Here is a 25,216-nt window from a genome sequence, read left to right as displayed (position 1 = left end):
GCAGAGTCAACGATAATCCAACCCAGGCCCCGTACGGCTCTGATGACCTTTTCCTTTCTACTTAAAAGATGACTGAGCGGCACTCCCCCTTCCTGCATCGGTTCATTTCTCCTCATATGCCTCTCTTGCTGACACCCAGGACTTTCCCGTAAGGCGGCGCAGTGTGCTGAGCTGGGGAAGGAGGAACGAAGCTGCGGAGAGGTGTGATTCAGAGTGTTGCACGGGCAGGGTTTGTTTGGCTTGGCAGGAGATAGAGGGGTCTCCCTGGTGATTCTCCGGAGTGCTACTTCAGCAGTTCCCCATTGGCAACTCCGTGCTGCCTGGAGAACCATTTTCAGGTGCCAGCAAAAGCAAAGCTTTCTCTCCCCCGTCCCCGCACGAATGCCACGGTTGATACGGAACCCGACCATCACACAGAGGCAAGGGAGTTCAGTAGCAACCAGAACCATTTCGCATGTGGAAATCAACAACCCAAATAAATGCTGGCTGTGCTGTACCTGTCACCCCCACGAGGTCATTCCATCTCCTTTCCATTCTGGAAGTTGAGGCCTTACTGCTCCAGTTTACAGAATGCCACGGGGGTGAGGATTTTGCCCATGAGTAGTGCTGCTGCCGTGAAATGGCCCGAGGTGGAATCAATCAGGTGTGCTGCGTAGAGTAGGAGACACCAAGAGTGTGGCGGTGGGTTTTTCCATTTGGGATTAAGACCCCGGAAATGTCCGCTGGGGAGTCTTTTCCCCATTTGTCCCCTGGGAGAATGAAGCCATCTCTCAGGTCTAAAACTTTAGTAAATGCTACACATGGAGGCTGAGAGGTAGCCCTGTACTGAGACAACAGGAAAAATCTTCCTGAGCACTTAGCAGTCATCCTTACGCACCCTCTCAGGTCCAGGGCATCGTGGCATCGAGCGGACACCCAGGTGACAGAGGCAGCACGAGCAGGTCTGGGAGCTGTGGCAGGTTTACAGGCAGGCAGTGCCACAGTGAGTACAGAGGGCAGAAGATGGGGGCAGAAGCTTCCTATCCCAATCTCCAAGCCTCTGAACTTGCTCTTATGTTACGAGGGACCCAGCAGGAAGGAAAGGCGGCACCCCCCTCTGGAGCTCTGCTGTCTCCCTGACTGGAGTTGGGCAACTCCAGGGCCGTCCTCGTTCATATAATTGGGGATGGGGTGGCGTTGCATCTGCCATAGGTTTCTGGCTACAAACCTGATGGTTACTTTCAAATACTGTCAATTTGGGTCCTTGGGACCCAACTCAAGAACCTGGACTTGAGAACCTGACTCATGAGAGTGCCCATGAGTCATTCTCAGTCCAGCAGTGTTAACTGACTAGAATTTGTGGATCAAAAACAGAAGCAGGCCTGTCACTAAGATGCGGTCATAGTAGACAACAAGAGATCCAAAAGAGTAGATTTCTTGTGGCTAGGAGGTTAAGCAGCAACGGTAGCAGAAAGCTAGAGCAACATATAATGCTACAGGGAAGCCATGAAGAACATGAAATTGACCAGCTTGGTGATACCTATCACGTGGCATCAGAGAAACAAAAAGGTTCCTGGGTAAGTGACTATGCCGAAGGATCTTTTCTTCCTTACCTGACAAGTGGGGCAGAAGAGAACCGACTCCATCCCTAGGTTGTAGGTAGCCATGACATTTGGAGTGGAATAAGGCCCCTTGATCCCATTTCACCCACATGGCCCCAGTGTTCGCTACGACAGAGAGCACTCACCAAATGCCTGGCCTGGAACTATGGAGATAAAAGCAGATACCTCTTCAAGTAGCCTCTGTTTTCTTTAGTCAGTATGTTATTGGTTGTTGGGTGCCAGCAGAGATGTTTTATCATTATTAAGGATTAAAAACATCCTTACCTTGAAGAAAACACCCCAGGGGATAATATATCTCAGGTCTGATATTCCCCTATAAAAACAGTTGGCTTTGGGGGCTTATGTTCCTGTGTAAGCAGCCTAGGATAGGGGCAGTTTTCTCCATAGGAAAAAAAAAAAAAGCCTTGAAATAATGTTAACAGCTAAGTAAGCCTCAGGATGAATCATGTAGATATTAGTACTGCTAAACCAATGGCATTCCAAAGCTGCTGGGGTCCCTTAGGTTTACACACGACGGAAATAAGCTGGTTTATTTGCTTTGTGTGCCCCCTCCCAAACCACACAGGTGGAGTAGTGCTCCCTCCCTGCTGCCGGCTGTTGCTAGAGGGTATGGGTGTGGGTCTCTCTCAGAGAGAACCTACTAGATGGAACACCCTGTGCCTTGCCCACGGGCTCAGCAGTGAGCTACCGTGGGGAAAGGCAGAGTGAGGCCCCAGGGCTACTTCAGCACAGCGTTCTTCTGTACAAGGTCACCCACAACCCCTCTCACATTTGTTCCCCGTCACTTCATTTCTCTTGGAGAGGGACAAGGAGAAGGAAACGGATTGATAACAATGGTGTATCACAGGGCACCACCTTTCAGCACCTTGAACTGGACTGCAGAGCTGAGAGGTGGCTCACCAAGAGGTTGTCAAGTCTACATTTAAGGGAGGAAAGGGAAGGAAAAGAAGGAAAGGTGCTATCTGGCACCATCGCTCCCCTCTGTCTCTCTCAGCTCCCAGTAATACTCAGGAAGCAGAGTGGGTGGAACTAAGCGTATTTGCAAAAACAGATTAGTTCTGAGGCAGGCTGAAAAGTATTTTCTACACAACGTGAACTCAGACCCTGCCGCACCCTTGTCTTATGTGCTTCAGGTAAAGTTGTTGTCATGTTTCCTAGGTTAATATGCCAGAGCACGAGCTAAGAGTGGTCTTCAGCTGAGCCCCAGGTTGACCTGCGGGCAAGGCATGGCCCAGCCCCTTCGTCTAGGGGAAAGCGGGACAGGAGAGGGATGGGAGTGGCAGACGTCGCTGGATGAGGCTGGGGCCATCTGCACTACTGTGAATCAAGGTTGGCTCAGACAGAAGGCGCGAGGGAGGAGGTGCAGCTGCTGATGGCCCAGACAGCTTGGACCTGTCCAGGCAAACAAGCCGCTCAAGTGCAAGAACAGCCAGCCAAGTAGGCAGAGCACAAATGAGGCCTTAAAGCTTGAAATATCTGACAAGATATGGAAGGAGGGTAGGAAGCTGTCTGGGATTTCAACTGGTGTCTGGCCTTGCTTCTCACTGCTAATGCACACTCTTCTTCTCCTGAAGGATGGGGTGTGATATTTGGGAGCCGGTGGGCAAGCATTCTTTGAGCTAAAATCTTAAGAGAAATATTCATCTTCGATTGCACAGACAGTTCTGGATTGTTCTCCCTCACTAATGCCCTCTGAAACAAAATCGAACCACTGTCCCCAGATATTTATCTCTGCTCTGGTCACCTGCCCAAGGTTAAGAGCGGCGGGCCGAGTGAGAGAGAGTGTGAGCGGTGAGGGCGGGGCACGCGGCAGCACTGCGCCATCAATTGCACAGCCTGGGAACGGGGTCTCAGAATCAGCTAAGGAAGGCGACGGGGTGCGCAGAAAAGGCAAACACATGCTCTTCTCTTCCACCCTCCTTGGTGGTGGGGGGGCTAGAATGTTCAAGTGCTGTTACAGCCCCTACTAGTGAAGACTCTCTGAGACAGTGGTTCTCGGTCCCAAGTATATACTGCCAGCACCGAGGAGCTGTTAAGAAATACCAACGTTCTGACTCTAGATCAAATACAGCAGCATCTCTAGGGGTAGGGACAGGATTTTGATATTTTAAAAATACATCCAGGTGATTAAAGGGCAGGCCCAGGATTAGAGCCTCTGCTCTACAGTCTGGAAGGAGCAGGGGACGACTCAGTGGTCACACTGGTTTCTGACAGGGAGGACAGTCCTGTCACTAACTACAGAAGCACTTCTTATACATAGTTTTGCTTTAGCTGAGCTAGTGCCCCTGAGGTTTCATTAAGGTTCAGAAGGAGTAACTTCCACGAGAGCTGGCCAAGTATCAATTGACTAACTGCCCTGGAAAAACAAAGGGAAACCCTCCTACAAACATGCCACCCTCCTTGGAGCCCCAGGTGGGAGAGAGAGGGGACAGATTGCTCAGAGGCCCATGAATATCAAATGGGAGAAACCAAGGCGCAGGTAGACTACCATTTATTCCAAAGGAAAGTGGAAAGAGAACCGAATAGTGTGTTTCTCTCTAGCCACTACCCGTCAGAAACCTTCCCTGGTCACACAGGCTGCTCTGCAAGCTAACTCAGGCAGGGCTCAGATCGCCACACGGTTCAGGTTCATAAGCTCAAATGAATGAGAAACAACTTTTGAAAATGCTAGGTTTCTGACCCTTGGCCTACTGGCATTCCCTGCCATAACCCTCCTTTGGTTCACTTACTCATCTATATGCTTATTTAGAGCCAGTACGGTGACTGGCACTGTGCCAGGTGCTGAGGAACAATGGAGATGAGAGACTTGGTCCCTGCCCTTGAAGAGTCCCCTGTAGCGGGGCAAATAATATGATGGATAGCCCAAGGGTGGCAGCAACGGGAGATCCGTACCAGGAGGCAATGAGAGCAACAGGGAACGCTCTGCCTCCTCCCATCCAAACAGTCCAGTGAAGGCCACATGGCTTGGAGTTTTCAATTTTAGTGCCTCTGAGGCTACTTGTTCTTACGAGCGGGCAGAGGAAGAAACTCCCTGTTTGAATTCTGGATGTAGGCACTTGACAGTGGTAGGACCAATAGTGACTCAGACCCTGGGGAAAGACAGATGCTCTGGGCCCTCCTACAGAGGCGCAGGGGGTGACTTCTGCACCTCTCTCAAGCTGGCATTTCCTGAAAGGACTGTTCAAGTCTTCCCCAGGGAGGAGGAAGAAGGGCACCCAGACTTTCAGTAAATACTATTGGTAGCAAAGCTTTGGGGTGGCTGAGTGACCCTGGGGTGCCTGTAGCTTTCCCTCGGCTTCAGCTTCACACGGCAACACACAGACTTGTTTACAGGTATAAATCCCAAAGCCCCCTGAATAAAGAAGGGCGGCCAGCAGCTTGCTCACGAATGGGGAGGTGCTAAGTCAGGACGCTAAGCCAGGCTGTGGTATTTCAACGTAGCATGGAAACTCCCAGCCTGAGCTCCCGAGCACCATTTAGTTTGGCTGCAGCAAGCTTCTGTTTACCCCACCTGCTGAGCGGCCAGAGCAAAATACTGCTTGGGAGTTGGGACAGGCACCTGAGGACACAGAAGAGCCTTCACACACTTGCATGCAGAACTGACAGCACGTGCACTCCTGGGAAGGGCAGGGAGGTGCAATTTCAGCCGCCTCTCCCCCCACCCCGGCTTTAGCAAAATCCCACTTGGTGAAGTGCTGAACACTGCAGAAATCAGGGCCCTCCTTCCTGTGCATGTATCACAACGTAGCTGTCTTTTATATCCCTGGTGTGAGGACAGAGGTCTTCGGGGTGGTGTGCAGGGGTGCTGGCAAGGTACGAGGCAGGTAAACCACAAAGCACAACAGCTTTCAGGGCTGGGTGACACCGAAGTCCCTCAGTAGAACAGACAAACCTGTTTAGTCTTCCACTCTGAAGTCTGATTCTAGACACGGGTGTAATTTGTTCCTTGTGCCCATCCCGTTTCTCACCTACTTGAGAGTTGACGGTCCAGATTACTTATGGGAACTTACCCTGAAAGGTCACTCTTAAGGTTATCCAAAGCCCCAAATCAGAGCTGACCTAGGGTGTGGGGATCCAAATTTAATCTTTGAAGCCACTGGTTTTCAACCTTAGCTGAACACTACAATCACCTGGAGAGATTCTAAGTTTTTTAAAAAACATGTTTTACTAAAAAAAACCTTTGATTTGTAAAGTTTGAAACACTGAAATTAGAGAATAGTAATGAACTCCCATATATCAACATCCAGATTCAGCAATCATTGAAACAGTCATATCTGCCTAATCTATCCCCCTTTTTTCTTTGCTGATGTATTTTAAAGTATTATCCCAGACATGATGTCATTTCACCTTTCCATACTTCAGTATGCATCTCTAAAAAACACAGCCATTTTCTTACATAACCACAAAGCCATTATCACACCCAATAACATCAACAAACTATTCCTTGGTATCACCTAATATACCTGGGGAATCTTAACATAAAAAGCTGGTGCTTGATGAAGCCGGAATCTTTGAAGGGAGGCTCAGGTAGGAGTATCCTTCCTAAACCTCACATACTCCATGATTTCAGTGTGCAGCCAGGGTTGAGAACCACTGCCCCCTCAATCCAGGATCCTGCTAAGGGGTCTGATGCAAGTTCCTTGAATGTCTTTTAGCCCCTGATCACATGGTATCTAATAAAAAAGCCAAGGAAAAGGTGACAAGTCACAGAACAGGATAAAGAGAAGGACCACAAAAGCACTAAGTCAGCAAGGTACAGAACTGGACCCACTGCATAACCTAAGGAGTTGAGGCCCGCTCACTTGATCCCTAAGATCCATCAAAGGTCTAAGAGGCCTGCAAAGAGTTGTTCCCAGCTGCCCAGGCCGCTCAGAAGGCCCTCCGCACCTCGCACCAGGCCAGCCTGCATTATGCCTCCTCTCTATTTCTAGCTCTTCTCCCTTCTGTACACCCTGTCTCTCTGGCCTAATATTCTGGCAAACTCAGAGCTTCAGCACCTGGTCTTAGACAGGATTAATTAGGCCTGTGGTGAGGGAGTATGCCAAAACTTCTTGGGCGTTGGCACTAGGGTTTGGGACCACAGCCTTCAATTTTACTTATTTATTTTATTAAAAAAAAAAAATAACTAAACAAAACATCCAGCAGAAAAGATGAGGCTGTATCACTGCAGCTAAAAATACCTCTACTGAGGGCGTCCGCTCACCAGCTCTTCAATTAGAGATGCTACAGGCCCTCTGTGAGCTGTGCAGAGCAGGCGGCTCCACAGGGGCTCTGGGCCGCGGGGACAGTCCCCGGAGCAGTAACTAGTGATGGCTGGGTGGAGGGGGGCTGGCAAACAACCGGCCAGCCAGGATGACTGGCACACACAGGTAACTCCCCAACCCCTCTTTTTCTTTACGGACCCACTGCCCAAGCCAAGAAACCTCTTGCTTTCTTTCCACAAAGGGCCAAAATGCCAACTCTGAGGATGACTCAAAGTAATTTGGGGGACTGTCTGGGACTCCTAGAGGCTCACGTGAGTGCGATAACAACCACAGGAGGTGATGGCTGGCTCAGGGTGTGTCTGTGCTACTGGACAACTTCCAAGTCTGAGTCAGTGCTAACTAGACACAGGTGAGGCATCCTGGAGGACTCAGGAAAGGGGGTGCTTGAAATGCAGGCTTGACATTGGACAGGGGAAACTGAGCGGAGACACAGACTTCGCGGCAATTAGGGTGTCTTTCTCCGGATCTCTTTTCTAGGTCCGCTCAGTCCTAGAGGTCATTTAATCTGGCACGCTTATTTTTATGTGGGAAGATGAAGCCTCAGGAGGTTAAATGATTTTTGTCAAGGTCGCGGATTTAGTAAATGGAGGAGCCAGGACTTACACATGGGATGTTTTATTACAAGTACAGTGCTTTGTTTGACTACACTAGCTATGTCATTCCAATGAATGGATCTATTCTAAGCGTTCAACAAGTGTTTCAAAAGCTACTGGAAGAGGTATTTTCAGTTTAGGTGCCAAAGGACTAAAGAATGTCAGGTTTGAGTTTCCTGGATGACCTGGGAATTTTACAGTCCCCTAGTTCTGGAGAATGCAAGGGTCAGACTCAGCAACTGAATCAGATGTTCAGTGGGAACAGTGATAGCACCACAGATCTGTGATCTTCATTTAGCCAGAGATCCAGAACCACTCCCTTCTTTTGTCTGGGGGAGTGAGAAACACCTACTCTTAGCTTGACTGGGGGATGCCAGGAGAGAAGGGTACAAGGATAAGGCCATGGCTGTCTGGTCTGATGCAGGCACTGGCCTTTCTCATTTCTTGGTATTGTGTGTGGCCCTTATCAAAGAATCTAGAAGCTAAAGTTGAGAGTATGGGAGGATTGGGTATAAAAAAAACCCAAAAAACATTACACATTCAGGGGTCTGGGGGGGGGGGGGAAGGTGGAGGTTGTTTCAGGAAGAAGAGTGCAGTGCACATCACTCGCTGCCTGAGTATTTACTGTGGGCGAGGACTGTCTAGAGTCCTGTGTTGTCCAGTATGGTAGCCACTGGCCACATGTGGCTATTTAAATTAAAATTTTATTAAAGATCCTGTGCCTGAGTTGCACCAACCACATTTCAAGTGCTCAATATCCACAAGTGGCTAGTGGTTACTCTACTGAACAACGCAGATAAGGAACGTTTCCATCACTGCAGAAGGTCCTACTGGATGGTGGGGGTAGACTCTGGTTGTCTTCTCACGTTTCTTGCTGCCACAATGAGTTGTTTTTGAGACCCCTTTGGGGAAGAATTGAGTGGGGGGAAGCTAGAGGGTACCATTATGCACTGTCCGGCAAACCTACTAAATAAACCGAGGAACTCAAAGCAGCTCCGAGCAACAGGAAGTGTGAGCGCCCCAGTATACTAGACTCAGCAGGCCCTAACCCCTCTCCCTCAAGGCCTTGTCTGCTCATTCACAGCCACTCTGACCTTTGCAGATTTTATTTGGTTTCTATTTTACGCTGTTTTAATTGATGTTTAATATAGCTTAACTCTGCGTGGTGTTCCAAGCCCCTCACTAGGGGGCCGCTCACAGGCAGAAGCACAATTAATAGCAATCCCCGGAAAATTATGCCCTGTATCAAAGTTGTCATTGCATCATATAAATGCTTATTATTACTATTGAATTCTCTAGCCCTGACACCTCCCTGTGTTTACTAGGTAGCAGATAAACCTCTGTTTGTGCCTTCCCTACTCTACCACACCATCAGGACTAAATATAGCCCTCATGTGTATGTTTAGCTCCATTTAGCTGTGCTTTGGACAAGGGGGGGAAAAATCAGAGTTAATAAAATTAAATTGCCGGAAAATGTGATTTGTTCCTCCCCCACTTGACAAGCCCTTGAAAGACATACAGACGTCACTGCTAACGAAACGGGTAACCAGTCTCAGCTACAGGGTGGGGGCAAGGCCCAGAGCCTGCTAACATGTCATGGCTTTTGGATCTGCCTCCTGAGAGAATGAGGGAGCAGGCCTAACAGCACAGGACACTGGGCACAAGGGATGATGCCCAGGGGCCCACTCTGTGTCCTGGCAGAAAGTGACCAGGAAACAGTGCCTGAGCTGGAGTCCTGCCCAAGGAGTTAGTGGGCAGTAAGTTTCATCACTGCCCTGCAACTCTCAGTTGGGGGGGGGGGGCAGCAAAACAATAAGCCTCCCCACCCCCAAGGAAAAAGCAAGCCCCTCAACTTAAAATGGTTTAGTACTCCTTGGTTGTTTCTTTGGGGGTTTTTTGAAGCTCAGATTTTGGCATGAAAAGATAACAGCTTTTCTATGATCGCTGATCAGGAAAAGCAATGGAAAATTCCAGGCTTGTCAGACACCTGTACTCCTCCCTCTCTGGCATGGCTTCTCATCCTGTGTGCGTTCTCTCTGCACCCCTGTCTAGTAAGAGTCCTCTTTACAGAATGCTGAGGCCCTGGGTAACTTCCTCCTCTGACTTAGCCTTGCGTCCTTTTCTCACCAAAATAATACAATTTAGAGAATGCACGTGTTCACCTCTCCTGTCCGCCTCTGTCAGATACACCCCACTCCCTTTTTATATGCCACTGTCACAGCCTTCTATTATTACCTATACTGCCGGTGGATGAACAGGTGGCTGTCTGGGAGGCTGGTGGGAGGGTACAGGTAAGATCAATACAATGGAAACGTGGAGATGTTAACTCTCCCACGACTTACTCTGTGAATGTGTCCAACTAATTACCTTCTTCATGCCTTAGTTTTCTCAACTACTGGGCACTGTTTCGATTGGACTGTGTAACCTGTAGAGCCCTGATAGCTATCAAAGGCTCTAGTTCAGTATTCTGAAGGCTGTATACTCAAGTCCTTGGAAACTGCATGGGTCATGTTTATTTCTATTTATAATCCATTTTTAATATCTGCACTCAATGCTCTATGGAGAAATGTATATTCTAAATTCTTCTAACCAAAGGAAAAGCTCTACTTTAGGTTGTTTGACAGGAAACTATTTCTAACTACATTGGGTTTCCCATATTATATTTGCTTTGTCTTCTTCCACCTTTGCCTAAAAAGGAAGTTTCTAAAACACCGCAAGTGCTTTCTGTGCTCAGGCATAGCAGGAACGGGGCTGCCTTGGCTGACAGAAGAAGATGGCGCCAATCTTGGGCCCCAGTGGGGCAGGGCTGTTTGCCACCTGCTGCCCTAGCTGCCTCGTCTCCAAATCAGGTCCGGCTTGTAGTTTGCTGCAAATATTAGGAGCCGAGGCACTAGCACTTCCCACCCATGGCAGGCCTTGAACTCTTTGTACTCTGGCTGCCAAGACAATCTGAAAGCCGGGGGCCACTTTCCATCTTAGAGGAGAAAAACGTGTGCATTACATGGAAACAGATTTTTCTTTCCCCTGCCTCTCCTCATTCCCAGCCATTTTGAATACTTTAGACTGAAAGGGAGGAAGACCTGTCCAACAAAGCCGAAGAAGGTGACGGAATTGTCAGAGACTTCCCCTGCCCCATCCACGCAGGCCAGAATGCTTTATTAATGATCCATGGGAAAAGAACAATCATCCTGCTGGCAGCTTCACATGTAATTAACCAGCTTCACAGAGAGCTGGCTGCCTTCTCCAGGTCTGGCATCTGCAGACTGCAGAGCTACCTGACATAGTGACACTGGGTTTCTAGCGAAATCTCCCTACTGGGAGAGGGGCATCCAAAATAGTGACCTAAACCCACCGGGCACTCAGGAGACAGGACTGCGATGGCAGTGCTCTTCTGGAAGCTTGGCTGTGTACTTGGGCTGACGCAAAAGACTGCAAGCTCCCTGATGGCAATGACCAGCTCTGGGGAACTGCAGGTCCCGCTCGTCACCATTAACTGCCCACTCAGGTGAGTGGCTTCCTTTGCTGGGTGGAGGTCATGGAACAGGGTAAGCTTCCAGGTGGCCCCCCAGTGTACTTCCCCCTCAGCCAAAATGCTGCAGACAGCAGTTTCTGGGAGTTGGTTCATGCTGAGCCAGGCAGCAGACTCCTGCTCTCCCAGCCCCTCCACGGCGCTGAGCGACCTTGCTGGGTGTGGTGGGCAGCAGCTGCTTCTGTGTGCGTATGCGTCAGAGAACCAACAAAATTCAAACTATGGTACATAAAGAGAAAAGCAGCTAAGTTAATTGAGTTTTGCCCTTGTGGTCAGCGCTAACTTCCCTTTTAAGAGCCCTATACCACCAGGTGAGTGAAGCAAGAAGTATGCCATTTGAGACACAGCTTTAAAAATGAGCTCTTTAGTGCATGGCACCTGAAATGTCATGGGTTGTGTCTCTATCACCTTTCTCAACAGAGAGTCAGAGGGTATTTCCATTGAGGGAGAACAGAACACCACCACCACCACACACACAACACCACCACCACCACCACCACCACCACCACCACCACCACACACACACACACACACACACACACACACACACACACACTCTCTTCCCGTGCTTGTTTCTGGAGTTGAGAAGTGGTTAAGAACTGTCTGCATTCTCCATCCCTTGGTAGACGCAGACCCTTCTTCCTAAGTAGAAGAACCAACCCTTCCTTCACCCCTGACTCAAGCGCAACCCCAGGCACCCCATATTCCCCCAGGGTGAGCCATAGTTAACTACCTGAAGTCTCAGAGGGAATGACAAACCTCTGCACGTTCAGCAAAAATGGAACTACTTCACAGGCATCACGGACTTCTCACGCACCACACTCAGTTTACATTGTGTAGGATAATAAAGGAAGGCGGTGCCCTTTGGAAGAACAGGGGAGAGGCAGTGATGTCCATCATCCGCTCTCAGGCTGCCTCTTCCTGAGAGTATAGCACGTGTGGTGAACCTCTCAAATAAAGCCACGAAGTTGAAGAACGGGTTCCACAGTCATTTTCTTATTCATTACCTGCAGTCTCCTTCCTCACTCAGCTTTGATTGTAGGAGCCAAAGACAGTGGTTCTCTCATTCCCATTAAAGCAGCCTAGAAACCAGTGCAATCTCAGCTGTGGCTCAGCAACTAACAGGCAGAGAGGTCACTGGTGGCCTGGTAGGAAATGGCCAGCTCATGATGAATGAATTGGTAGTGCCTGCCATTTTTACTTGCCATCACTTTAATCAATAAGGGAAAAGGTGAATTGCTATTGATCTCTTCAACACCTCTCAACGATACTGTACAAATTACACAAACACAACCGGGAGGGTGAAAGCCATCAGGGAGGAAGGACAGATGAAAAGAAGTGTGGGCAGGGTGAGAAGGCTGCATGTTCCCCGAGCTGGTCTCCCCGTCACTGGGTGTTAGGCATGCTTGGGTGCATGTGTGAATGTGTCATGAAGAGCCCTTCCTCACACCTTGAAGGGCTGGCCACCGAGAGCAGTCCCAGGGCCTTCCCTCTGCGCTTCATGGTGCTGTGCCTCATCAGGGCAACAGGGCATGTGAAACCATATGGCTTCCCTTGATGCAAGGCTAGAAGTCTGTATGTTGAGAGGGACTATGGGTCCCAGGGCCTCATGAATTTTTGAAGTTGTCGTACTTGAGTGGTGTCTAGCTGGGCTAGCTCAACAACGGACTATAATTCTGGATGGGGAAACAAGAATCAAAAGCTTCAAGGGCAAACTCCAGCTTTGCCACACTGACCCTCAGCCCTGGGTCGAATGCCAAAAAACGCGAGGCGGGAAGCTGATAAAGTAGAACTGTCTGGCATCATACTTGATAATAACAAAGATCATGGCTTCTGGGGTTTCAAGCCTATCCTCTGAAACACCCTGGGTGGAAAGACCTCTCATAAAGATCAGAGGCCGGGGCCAAAATGTGAGAGGTCTGACCCGAAGCCTGGGACGATGACCACCCACAAACAGGCAAGATGACAAACTGTATGTAAATCAATCTCACCCAGAGAACCAGTCCACACTGTTACAACAGATAGGCACAAGAACTCGTAACAGGAAGATACGCGTTTTGTGTCTGATTTTGAGGGCTTAGTCCAACCAGCTGGCTACAAGGAAGACTGTGAGAACCACTCAGTGCTTTGGGATGGCTTCTGTTTAGGGCATACCGCTTATCAGAACCAAAGTCATGTCAAGAAAAGGGCAACGTAACAGACAGATTTTATGGCAGACAGATTTTATGGCAGCGCGAAAAGGGAAAACCGATGAGAGCTAAGCCCATGAGGTAAACAGTGGTCAGATCTCAGGCTCTAGGACCACAGGTTTCCTGTTCAGATGCAGGCGAGGAGAACAACAAAGCAACCACGGGACCCTCCGCCCGTGTGTGCTTATTCACCGTCTGTGTGAGCGGGACAATCCTGTGCTCCGTGCCTTAGTAATTACCTTTCAGCTCTCTCCAGGTAGAACAGGGCTGAGCCCTCCCATTCTGCAGATGCTGAAATCAAGTAGGTAGTCATGTATCAAATATGAAAGAGAACCCAACCTTTAAAACCCACATGTGACCACAGTGAGAGCCCTTCAGGACGCTCTTGGCACTCTTGCTTAAATGATTCTCCAGAGACAATGACTCAGGGTGTAATTGTGTAATTCTGAAATCTGCGACAACACATTTTGCCGGTCCCCTCACCTTCCTCCCACAAATAACCTGAAGGGCCAAAACGTAGAGCAAAATAAAGTGCAAGTTACAAAGCTGCTGATGTGTTTAGAGTGGAAGTGCTGATATTAGAAGGAGGAAGTGGTTAAGTGCACCCTGGGCGTTTGGAAATGGCCACGTCTGCAGCCCTGTAAACTGATGAAGGATGAGCTGTGGCTGTCTCTGCCAAGCAGACAGAGAGACTGGCCCTACACTCGGGAGGTGGGAGCATGGTGGTGAGAAGGCACGAAGATAAGAAACACTATTTAGCAAACACCAGCACCCTCCTACAAGGAATCTTCCAATTCCGAAAGTGACCCTATTCTAAAATTACCGAGTGGCAAGTGGCCAGGCCAAAAATCCATATCCAATCAGCGGTAATGGACTATTTGTTGCATTTCCTCATATAGGGTTGCAGCATTGCTATAAAAATCCTGGGTCGGTAGTTTTAGATTTATTTAACCAGAGGTAATAGCATCCAGCACCAACCACCAGCACTGTAGAGACATGTGAAGTGAAGTGGCTTATACAGGGTACTGGTAGTGGTGGAGGCACCTGTTGGGTTTTACCTGCAAAATCTCCACTTCTAGCTGTGCATTCAATGCCAAGACCATCTTCTGGTACCACTAGATAGGATTCCACTGCATCGAGAGAAGGCAAAGGGAGAAGAGGGAGGCATTATGCTAACCTGGAAAGAAAAATGGCACAGTGAAGCTGTTTCCTTTCAACTCTTCATTCCTGGCTCAATAGACAGCTTTTGTTCTTGCTGCAGTGACTGTCCCAAGGGATTCATCTTGGGTCCTTTTCTGGTCCTTTTCAATCCTGGTTAACACCTAGATCTCTCTTTAGAGCTCCTGCCTGGCACTCCACTATCCTCCAACTCTCCAATTTAATACAGATCAAAGATAAACCTATGGCAATTGTAGACTGCTGTGGCCACGGTAAGGGGACAAAAAAGAGCAAATGCTATTCCATCAGAGGGCAGGGAAGCCTGGGCCAGCTAGGATCTAGAGAGGTCATCCCTATATTCCTTATTTTCAGGTCACAGTGACATCAGGAAATGAGCAAGGTCAGAAGTCCTGTGTAAGTCACAGAGAGCCCTGAGTATTGGCAGAACATCCTCTAAATACCCGTATGGCAGTTCAACTGCATGGCAAAGATACTTAAGCCGTTATTTCTTAGATATCTGTGAGGTATGTGTAGAATCTTGGCTTCCTGGCTCTTGGTGATGTTTGGCCTTATCTGTCCATAGCTAAGTCTAGAAGAGGCTCTGTGCATAGGTTAGGACTCTGTCGGCATTACCTCCAGACCTTTACTTTTCCACTCAATGTGACACTGCCTAGAAAGAAGAGCTTCCCATGTGTAGGACCAGGCAGAAGCAGAGGCAAAAGACCCTGTTTCCTCAATCTTCATAGAAAAATGACCGGCTAACCCCAGATCGTATTTATTTATTTTAAAAACTTTTTTTTTTTTCATGTTTATTTATTTTGAGAGAGCGAGCAAGTGCAGGAAGGATAGGGAGAGGGAGGGAGGGAGAGGAAGAGGGAGAGAGAGAATCCCAAGTAGGCTCCATGCTGCCAGTGCAGAGCCTGATGCCAGGCTTGATCTCACGAATGGCAAGATCACAACCTGAGCTGTAATCAAGAGTTGGACACTTAACTGACTGAGCCAACCAGCCCCACCCTCCCCCCACCCAACCCCCGATGGTATTCAGACAATTTTTGAGAGCTTAGAACAAGAATGGCCAATAGGTACCGGTGCGAGTACCAAATCCACTCAACTGGTAGTAGCTCCTAGGAACCCTGTTTTGAGCAGATTCTGAGCCCTGAGCCAGAGCAGCCCTGTGACCAGAAACATCTGCCATGGGTGCTAGACGGGGGGAGCATGTTTACGTGCCACTACTAGCTTAAATACATGGGACTGGAGTGTAAAGAGCACTGGAGAAGACTAACCTTTGTTCTTTGCTGATTCTAATATGAATGCTGTTCCCAACACACATGCCTGTGACCTGCCTACCTCCCTACTCTTCATATCGTGGTTTATCCACACACGCTGAAGTTCTAATCCTAGATTTTAGCTAAACTCCGAGAGAAGAATTTTCATTCATGATAAAAATGATGACAAGCTGTTGTTAACCAAGTATTTACTATTCACCAGGGCACCAGTGTTGGGAATTTCACATGTATACATTATTTCTACAATCACCCTACAGAGAAGGTACCTTTGTTGTAGGTGAGGCAGCTGGGTTAGCAGGACTGTTGAACAACCCAAGGGGCACCATTCTGTTGAATTCTATTATGCACTGAGATTGCCCTGGATTTAGAGAAGCTAAGGATCATGTCCAAGGTCATTCAGTAAATGGTGAGGTTGGAACAAGAACGCAGGTCTGATTTTGCACGTTACTGACAAGAGTTTTTAAGTGACCAGAAAAGGAAAGATGTCCTTAAATGTTCTGCATATGGGTCTAAGAATGAACTTATCTTTCCTGAGTAAGTGACACATGTTGTTTAGACCAGGTTAGGGTATCTGCTGTTAATTCTCAAGCTTGTTCATAATCTTATTTCATGCACCACAGCATTTCCTAACAGACCATTGGTCACTTTCATTTTCAAAATCCATTTAAGTTCAGCTGACCAGAAACTGTCACAGGTGGAGTGGCAAGAGGGAAGTTCATCAATAAAGCCAGATTTGGAACACAGAAGATCTCGTCTAGTCCTTGGCAACAGACACAAGAGGTGGGCGTGCTAAGGATAAGAAGAGGGCAGGGTTAAGGTTGGCTCATCCACTAGAACAGTCACCGCTGTGTCCTTGGAGGAGTCACACGTGAGACACCAGGGAGTTACTATTACCTGGAGAGCAAATGAAATGTACAATCTGCTTACTCCTTGCTCGCAGCTTTGACAGCCCAGCTATTGTATAGTAAGGGCTGTGTTCTAAAAAGATTATCAGTTGCATTATATAATTCCAAGGAGAAGATAGTAACGGTCAGGCAGTGGGTGTGTCTGAGAACGGTTAGGACTGAAAAGGGAGACATGATGCCTGAAGATCCCCAAACATGCCAGCATGAAAGCTCACATTCAAGTCCACGTGGGTGCTGGCCAATGTGTTGGGGTCCCATGTGAAGTTCTTCTGGAAACAGAGAGTGAGCAGGTCTGCATGAGGTCATCTTTAGTGTGGAAAGTAAATATGATCTGCTAGTCAGAAGACAGAATTATTTTCCAAATTAGGCTCCCAGAAGGAAATGGACAGACTTCATAAATAAGGGATTTCATCTGAAAAACAAAAATTTGGAGCTGTTCTTCTTCAGCCTTTGTCATTATACTAAGAATATTAGCTTCCTTTTTTTTCTTTTTTAAAGAGAACCCTTGCTAAAGCTCAAGAAGCAGTGAAAATTCAGGATGATTGAAGAGGTAAGACAAACCAGGAGTTATTACTAGGGGCATATGATACATCCAAATTAAAATAAATGGCACCCAGCTCTCCTAGCATAATCCACCTATGAGGAGTCCAGAAATCTCTTCCCTCCTGACAGAATTTTTCCATTTGTTCTGGGTCACAGGCTCTACATAGCTATACAGAAGGTAGACCAGGATGTGCCTGGCAATAGCTGTCATCCACAGGGATGGCTCATAAAGAATTTTATGTCAGATAGGCAGATAGTATTGAATACCATAGGTGGCAGGAGCTTAGCGAAGCTCGGTTTGAAGGATTTTCATGACCTTGTGTTTGTAATGATAATCTTGTAGCGAACCAATAAATATACTCTCCAGTGGCAATCAGTGCCCACTATACTCACTTCCAGGTTCAATTTAGATGAAGTTCAAAGTAAGTACTGGGGACCATTCTAGTGGAAAGATGTAAGAGGAAGTCACGTTTGAGCCTTTTACAAAATCTTTACTCTCAGAGTGATGGGGGTTAGAAGTAAAGTAAAGGTGCCTTGGCAATGACAAGGCACTTGCTTCTGGGGGAAACAGAGTCTGTCAGGTCTAAGGGCTATACTTCCTATTTCCTTTTACTGGTAAGAACAAATTGAACTGGCAGAGGAAACATCAAAATCTCTTAAGGAAGAGTATAGTAGTTAGTAAGGACCAATTAATTCCCCGGGGAAAGGAAGAATCCCTCCACTGAAAAGGATTTTCTTCTCTGAGATGGAATTCTATCCTTGAGATGTTCCTACATGTCCCAAGGAGGCCAAATCTCTTGTGGCCCTAAATCTGACTCCATTTTGTTCTCTCCCCACTCCCAACAGCCAGGCTGGGATGTGAACACTGGTCTCGGGAGGGCAGTGAGGCCTGCAAACTTTGCCAGTCAGCCTGTATGACATAATTACAGGTAATAGGATCTTGGCCAAGCCAATGAAAAATTAGGCCCAGCAGCTATTTCAGAAGAATGGATGCAATTCTATGCTTGACTGGCTATGAAAGTTCTAAGCAGAAGAATAGGGAAACAGACAACAGCCCAGCTGAGCCAGCAGCTCTGCAGAGAGGAATCCCACCGGAGCCAGCACACTGCTGGCACCTATCAGCACATGCTGCTGAGCTAGCTTCGGAAGGCTACTGGTGACCGGCTACCCGACGGGTAGAAAAGCTGATAGGGGAGACCTAGCAGCCAGGGAAGGGAAAAACAGGGCAATGTGACAGGATCCCCCATTCTTCATTTTTCCCTCATCTCTTCTCATTGTGATGCAATTTTCATTTAGGGGCTGGAATGGGAATCGAGGGCTTTCCTTCTACGGCTTTTAGAAATACCTGGCAAGGGCCATGAGCCCAGAAATGAAGAGGCTGTAAGTGGGCAGGTAACAGCCTGGTATTCACATGGTGCTTACAGCATATCACTGAACAGGAATTTGTTGACTGGAACTTCAAAATAAACCCATCATCTCACTTAATAGTTTGATCCACAAAAGCAAAGGATGGGAAATATACAGGGAGGGGAAGAGACGAGTAGCCTCCTGGGAGAATGATACAGGGGCACTAATGACTTCAATTTGAACACTGGACGTTTTTCAAAACATTCGCACATCATTATCTCATTACCTTTAAGTATCCTGGTGGGACTGCCAGGGAGACCAAGGAATGTCAGGGTCCCCTCATAAGCAGAGTCAGGCTTGGCAATGCACTTTTTCAATGAGAAGCTCCTGAATTAGCAGCTATGTGTCCAGCCTTAATACTCAAGGCTTCCTCCCTGACCCACAAATGGTGACCTTAAAGAGCTTTCCCAAAGAACTATAAAGGACAACATATATAATAGTTGACTTAATGAATCTATTAAGTATCTCTTGTACGCCAGGCAAAGTACAAAGAACACAAAGACAAAAGCATGGATCCTGTCCTTGAGAAGCTTAGAATCTAGTGTGGAGACTTAACACACAGGCAGATCCTTTCAACAACATCGGTCAGTGCAGGACAGATGTGTGCACAGGATGCTGTGGGGACCAAAGGAAGGGCATCTCAGCCAGTCTGGGAGACCAAGGCAAAGCTTCCCAGAGAAGGTTTATCTTGAAGGACAGGTAGGTATGAACAAGAAATCAAAGAAGGAGGATGGTTGATCCACAGGGTGGGGAGCTTGGGTCTATCCAAAGAATGTGAGAGATGAAACGGGAAGGTGTATACCGGGAACTGTGAATACAGGAAGGTCAGTGAAACGAGTAGTGGTGAGACATGGAGCTGGGGAGGTAATCAAGGCTATATGTCAACTAAGGAAATGAGACTTTATCCCAGAGGCAGTGGGGAAGCATAGATTTATAAGTGAGGGGCTTACTTAGATCTGTGTTTTAAGAGAGATTAGAAATAGGAATATGGATTATATATGATCCAGCAGAAATGGAGCAAGATACACCAGAGAGGAATCATTATTTAAAAAAGGAAGGCCCGCAGAAGTCAAACAACAGATGAAGCAGGATCAGGCAACCAAAAGCTGTAAAAACTGTGACAAGAAGAGAATAAATATTTTGGGAAGGTGTGGCCACAGCAAATCCCTCAGATCCCTCTGGAGTCTTGTGAGCATCCAGAATCAGACTCAGTGGTTCTTTACTGAAGATGAACTCTTAGTTTAACTGCTGGACCTTTAGGGAAGTCCTTCATAAATTAATTAGCTTCAGATATTTGAGGGTTGAGAAATGATATAATACTGGTAAAAGAATGACCACATTCTAATAGAAAAATTGGCAAAATCTGGGGAAGAAAAAGCACCCGATTTGGAATGCAGACATTTGGGTGTTGGTATGTGCTCTACAACAAGCTCTGTGAATAGAGGCAGATCACTGTGCATGTCAGTTTCCTGAACTGGGAAACTGAGATAATATTTCTCATGTAGGTTTGCTTTGAGATTAAAATGAAACATTGCATGTGTAAGCACTTTTACACTAGAAAATACTATATAAATGGAAAACCTGATCATTATTAAGACAGGAGGTCGTTACCTGAGCCCTCTTCAGAGAAAATAGCCTTAAACGGAAAACAAACTGAAAGAACACTGGTGGGTGATGAACCATTAAGAGTGTGTGGGGAGGGAAAAGTAAAGCCTTAGCTTCCAACAGCCTTTAACACCTCACAGGGAAGAGAGCAGTTTAGAAAGGTGACCTTACTGCATTCCTTCTTCCCTGGGCAGTGGCAGACATCATCTAGAATAGGGTGTCCTTTGCAAGTAAGTGAAACGTTGGTAGACAGCTGGCTCACCTTCCCAGCAGGTGACTAGTCGTGGCTCAGTGAGAGTTACGGGACCCAGGGAGAGTCTGTGAGCAGTGTTTCATGGCCTTACCTGCACCAGGTGTCCTTCGCCCTTCTGGGTTTCCCCGTGGCTTGAACTAACCTTAGTGCTTTGATCCAGAGATCTAACTTTGCTACTGTTCCCCCTCCCGTGTGTCTCCTGGCCAGGAAGGGACCCGCACTGACAGACGGGAACAGGAAGGGTGCGAGCATATACCACAGCACTGTGAGGGAAATGTGCAGAAACAGTTTCAATCAACGGGAAACTGCTTAGACCAATTATTATCTTTCTCAGACAAGATGCAGCACATTTGGCACTAAAAACAAAAAAACAAGAAATCATTTTCCTTTTATTCTAAGTTTTCTCTCCCAGACGCACATCTCTCCATAAATACGCACCAATATTCACTGCCAAGTCCACATTCCTCTGAAATGTAAATACATGTTCTTCGGACAGCACCAGTTGCTTGTGAGGCTTTTGTGCATCTTTGTTTACAAAAAAGCAGGGGGGGTAGTGGGAGAGAGGGGATCTAGGACTACGCCCTGGCCACTGCAAGCTGCAGCAGGAGCTCCCCAGGGGGGCATCCTCCCTTTCGATGCCAGCAGGAAGAAGGGAAATAGGTCAGGGAATCAGCCAGTTTTCGGCTCAGGCTGTCCAGCATGAGGACATTTTCCAGGCAGCAGCAAAGGGTAATTTCTGAGATCTCAGGAGGACAAAGGGGTCACTGAGAAAGGTCTTGGAAATGATCACCAAACCTCTATACATCCCACATCCTGCCCCAGGGAAATGTACCTCTTATAGCCTGGAACCGTGAAGAGGGTTAACTTGTGGCACTGATCTCTTTTAATACCTCAGAGCCCCTTCTCTAAGAGCGCAGGTTTTCCTGACAGCGACCACGTTACTGTACAGGCAGCGGCTGGTCAGTGAGTGAATGCTGGCTAGCTGGCCTTCTGGCGAGGTGTGAAGAGATCCCAGATGACTATTTATTCACAGGAAGGGTCTCAAAGGGAAGACGAAGGCTTTGGATTGTGAGATCAGTGTTTTAGACAGGAATACCAAGGCAGGAAAGAACCACTTTCCCAGAACCACATGATACTTGGAGTGCAGAAACAGGAAATTGAAGCCAGTTATCTACCCATTCCCTAACGCTCTCTCTCACCACTACTTCTGGGAAGATGCTAGCGATGGGCACAATTCACCAGATCTTCCTGTCCTTGGCAGGGTGGCAGGGAATTGCCTGAAAGAGGCAGCTGTATGGGCGGGGCACAAAGGGTATCACCAGCTCATGCCATGCAGTGGGACACAGCCCTCATATAGATCACAGTCACAACTACAGCAAGGGACACGATGACCTCACGTTGGGTGGCCCAGAAGTAGCCCAGCCTCAAAGGCAGGGGATGTTGAGAGTAAATTGTCATTTTCAGGCTACAACAAGCTAAAAAACCAACCAACTCAGCATACTCTGTACAGCAAGGGTCAGCACACTTCTTGTGCTAAAAAGACAGATAAGTAAATATTTAAGATTTTGTGAGCCACGTGGCCTCTGTCGTAACTACTCAACTCCGCTGTTAGAGTATGAGAGGAGCCACAGTGTGGCAATGTTTCAGTAAAACTTTATTCATGAAAACTGGCAGTGGGCCGACTTTGCCCACCCCTGCTATATACTAACTGAGTCAGGCTGAGGAAGAACTGTTGAGCTACCTGGATTTCCTCTAAGTGTGACGTGCTTTCAGAGTTCCTTGGCTGCTTTGGCCACAAAAAGTCCAGTAACAAGCTGGTGTCTAAACTGCTCTTCTTCTTGCCCGGGAGCAAGAATGTCAGAACACCCAGACCGCTGACCTGGAACAGTCCTCCCAGACTCCTAGCTCAGGGGAAGGAACAAAAGACAATGGGAGCCAATGGGAGCCAATGGGAGCCAATGGGAGCTAAGGAGAAGGAGCACGTAGAAAAATGGGGAAAAAAAAGAAGAAATACAATGAAAGGTGACCGGAAAGATAGGAAGATGGAGCTGAGTGGTGGCCAGGAATGTCAGTAGCTCTGTGCTACCTGGTGTTACCGTAAAACACACTAAAGGAAAGCACAGCTATCGGGTGTCCAGACAATGGGGGCCATCTGAAATGTAGAGAAGAGACTCGTGTGAGACTCTGGCAAGCTCCACATGAGGCTATGGGACAGAAAGACTACAACTCTCTCTTCCCCCCTAACGGAGAGGCACGTAGCAATTTGTGCTCTGGCCACCCAAAGCCAAGACAATGTATTTCATAAGCAGGGAGTCAGGCACCTGCACCTCAGCTTTCTGTCTGCTCCCTGGCAGGTGGGCTGACCTAGGGGCGTGCCCGTTATAGTCTCTCCCCCACTACACGTCCTTCTCCAGTCAGTTTACAGGTTTATGCATGTGAGTCTAACTCGACGGACATGCCGTTGCGGGGGCCTGGGATGTGCTGTGAAATCATGAAATCTGTGTGTTTCTCCCTTCCTATTGGATTCTGCCAGTTTATAGTAACTGGGAAAACGAGGCAGAGGGTAGAGAGATCCCGGTCAAAACTAAGATAAGAAAAAGAAAAACATAAAGGGGAGGGATGGGGCAGGGTCAAGGACGATCACATCATCGCCAATACCTGATTACCTGACCAAGTCTGATTACCAAGGGGATTGGCACAAGGTACCAAAAGCCTGTCCAACCGCGGCCATCACAACAGCGGCTCGGCCCCCGAAGAGCACTTGGAGTGGAATGGGGTGCTGTGGAGGCTGCCCTGAAGGTAAGAGCCACGTGAGGTGAGAGGCTGTGAACGCACACTCAGGCATCCGTGCAGCGGCACGGTGCTTCCTCCTCAGGGCGGGAGGGATCTCCGCATCCAGGAATGCCAATCCATCAGGCTTTCCTAGATCCAAGTGGGGTGGAAGGAAGAGGCGAAGAGACATGTGCCCAGGACAATGTATGGAATAAAAATACAGGTAAAAGCGACTTAGAACAGAACAAAAACCACTCTTCACTCCTACACTGTCAAGAAAACTGTTTACATGTATGATATGAAGGGAAATGCCCAGGGGAACAGGTTAAAACCGGTTCCTTTAGTTAAAACTTCAAGCTGTCCTGAGTTTAAGCCATACTCCTCTTCCCTCTGAAAAGACCTTTCAAAACAATCAGGCCGGGCAATCATATAAGCAGCTAAGAAAACGCAGAAAGTTTCTTTATCAAGAGACTCCCGACTTAGGGCTCTGCAAAATTGGGGTGCTACAACCAAGAAAGCCACATAGCAAATCTGGATTAGACCAAGATCTGCAAACTCACACGCCAGGGGCATCAAAGAAGATGGGGGAAAATTTATCTTTTTTCAACAAATACCAGCAAATGTACAAAGGTAAGGTCACGATACTAAGAGAGTAAAAGAGCTTTCGGCCCACTCACTCCACTTAGTGGCCAGTATTCTCTCTGACCCCTTGTGCTCTTTGGATGGCACCAGCGGGACAGAAAGTGGGATCAGAAGAAAAGTGGCTGGGGAAATGAGAGTTGAAAAAGAAAGGGAAAGAAACTTCAGGAGCCGTGAAACAACAGGGGAGGACAACGGTGACCAATGGGGAGGGCGACACAGAAATGTGGCGCAGCTAGGAAGTGACGAGGACGTTACTAACGAAAAGTCTCAGAGAACCCCACGAGGGCCTTTCCTCACTCCGTCCAAAGCACGACCACCGGATGTCTGTCTCGGCTACTTCTGTGATGACTTTAAGTCGCAGACCTTGGGTGGACCTGTTTTTCCCGTCACAGAGCTGCTCTGTAGGTCATTCCCCAAAGGTCCACACAGAGGAAATTCCAAAATATTTGCCCCGTCTACCTAATTACTGTGCTCCAAATTGCAACAGCTTCTGACAGACAACTGGACTATTTGGATTTTTAAAATACTTTTCCTGCAGGGGCTTATCTTTAACCGACAAGAATTCAAACTACGCTGGGCAGTTATAAAATAGAGGGGAAGGGGGAAGGCACTCTGCATGAGGATTTCTTCTTCACAAACATGAATGCATCTCAGCACAAGTAAACAGGGGTCAGTGTGAGACTGAGGAGGCATGAAGGGGTCCAGCACTCCTGCCCCCGCCCCACTATACAGACGGCCAGCACAGCCTATGCAATGCCCAGGTTGTTGCAGTTCATTTTGGGAAATGGAACCCATCTATCTTGAACTAAGAATTCAGGATTCCTTTTGCCACCCCATTTTCTTTCACAAAATGGAAAGGTAAGTGCTAAAAAAAAAATCCCCAAGAGGTGGCAACCAAAAGCAAATAGTGTCGTTCAGCCAGAAGTCAAAGAGGTGGTTTTCCACAGGTCCGGGCAGTCCCACACAGCATCCTGGGCTAGCCTGCTCTCTTGTGCCTCTAGTACCCAATATACTCACTGGCGATTCAAATCAAAATGAGAAACATCCCCAAGCCCACACGTCTGATCTCAAGGATCTACAAAGCCCCACGAGCGAGCTAACCTCTAGGACCCCATAATCTTTTAGCTCTTGCATATCATGATATTGCATGAAAGCTAACGGGACCCTATGGGTTTGATTGTAAAAGAAATGAGGACAAAGGCAGATCTGAAATCCTCAGCCTGAGCCCAGCACACTCCCCCACTGTTCCTTTCTTGTGCCCACCTAGCAGGATGAATGACTGCAATACTCCTGGAAAGAAGATGTATCAGTTGACTATGACTTGATAAAAATTAGCAGGTAGATGGACACCGCAGCAGCTGAGAAGCCTAACTCCTGCCTGCAAGAGCCAGGCCAACGGGCAGAAACAGAAATACAATTAAATTAAGTCAGAAAACCCGCTACATAAAATGCAATTACTCAAAGATACA

At 47.7% G+C, this 25,216-nt stretch overlaps 1 protein-coding gene across 1 annotated transcript in view; it reads right to left on the bottom strand.

The window, feature by feature from the left end:
- Positions 1 to 25,216, bottom strand: part of SND1 (staphylococcal nuclease and tudor domain containing 1) — a 427,290-nt gene that overhangs the window by 72,441 nt on the left and 329,633 nt on the right. The window lies entirely within an intron of this gene.

This window comes from Leopardus geoffroyi, chromosome A2 (genome assembly GCF_018350155.1).
Source record: "Leopardus geoffroyi isolate Oge1 chromosome A2, O.geoffroyi_Oge1_pat1.0, whole genome shotgun sequence".
Lineage (NCBI taxonomy): Eukaryota > Metazoa > Chordata > Mammalia > Carnivora > Felidae > Leopardus > Leopardus geoffroyi.
The sequence above is the reverse complement of the archived record's forward strand: the minus strand, read 5'-3'. Positions and strand labels throughout refer to the sequence as shown.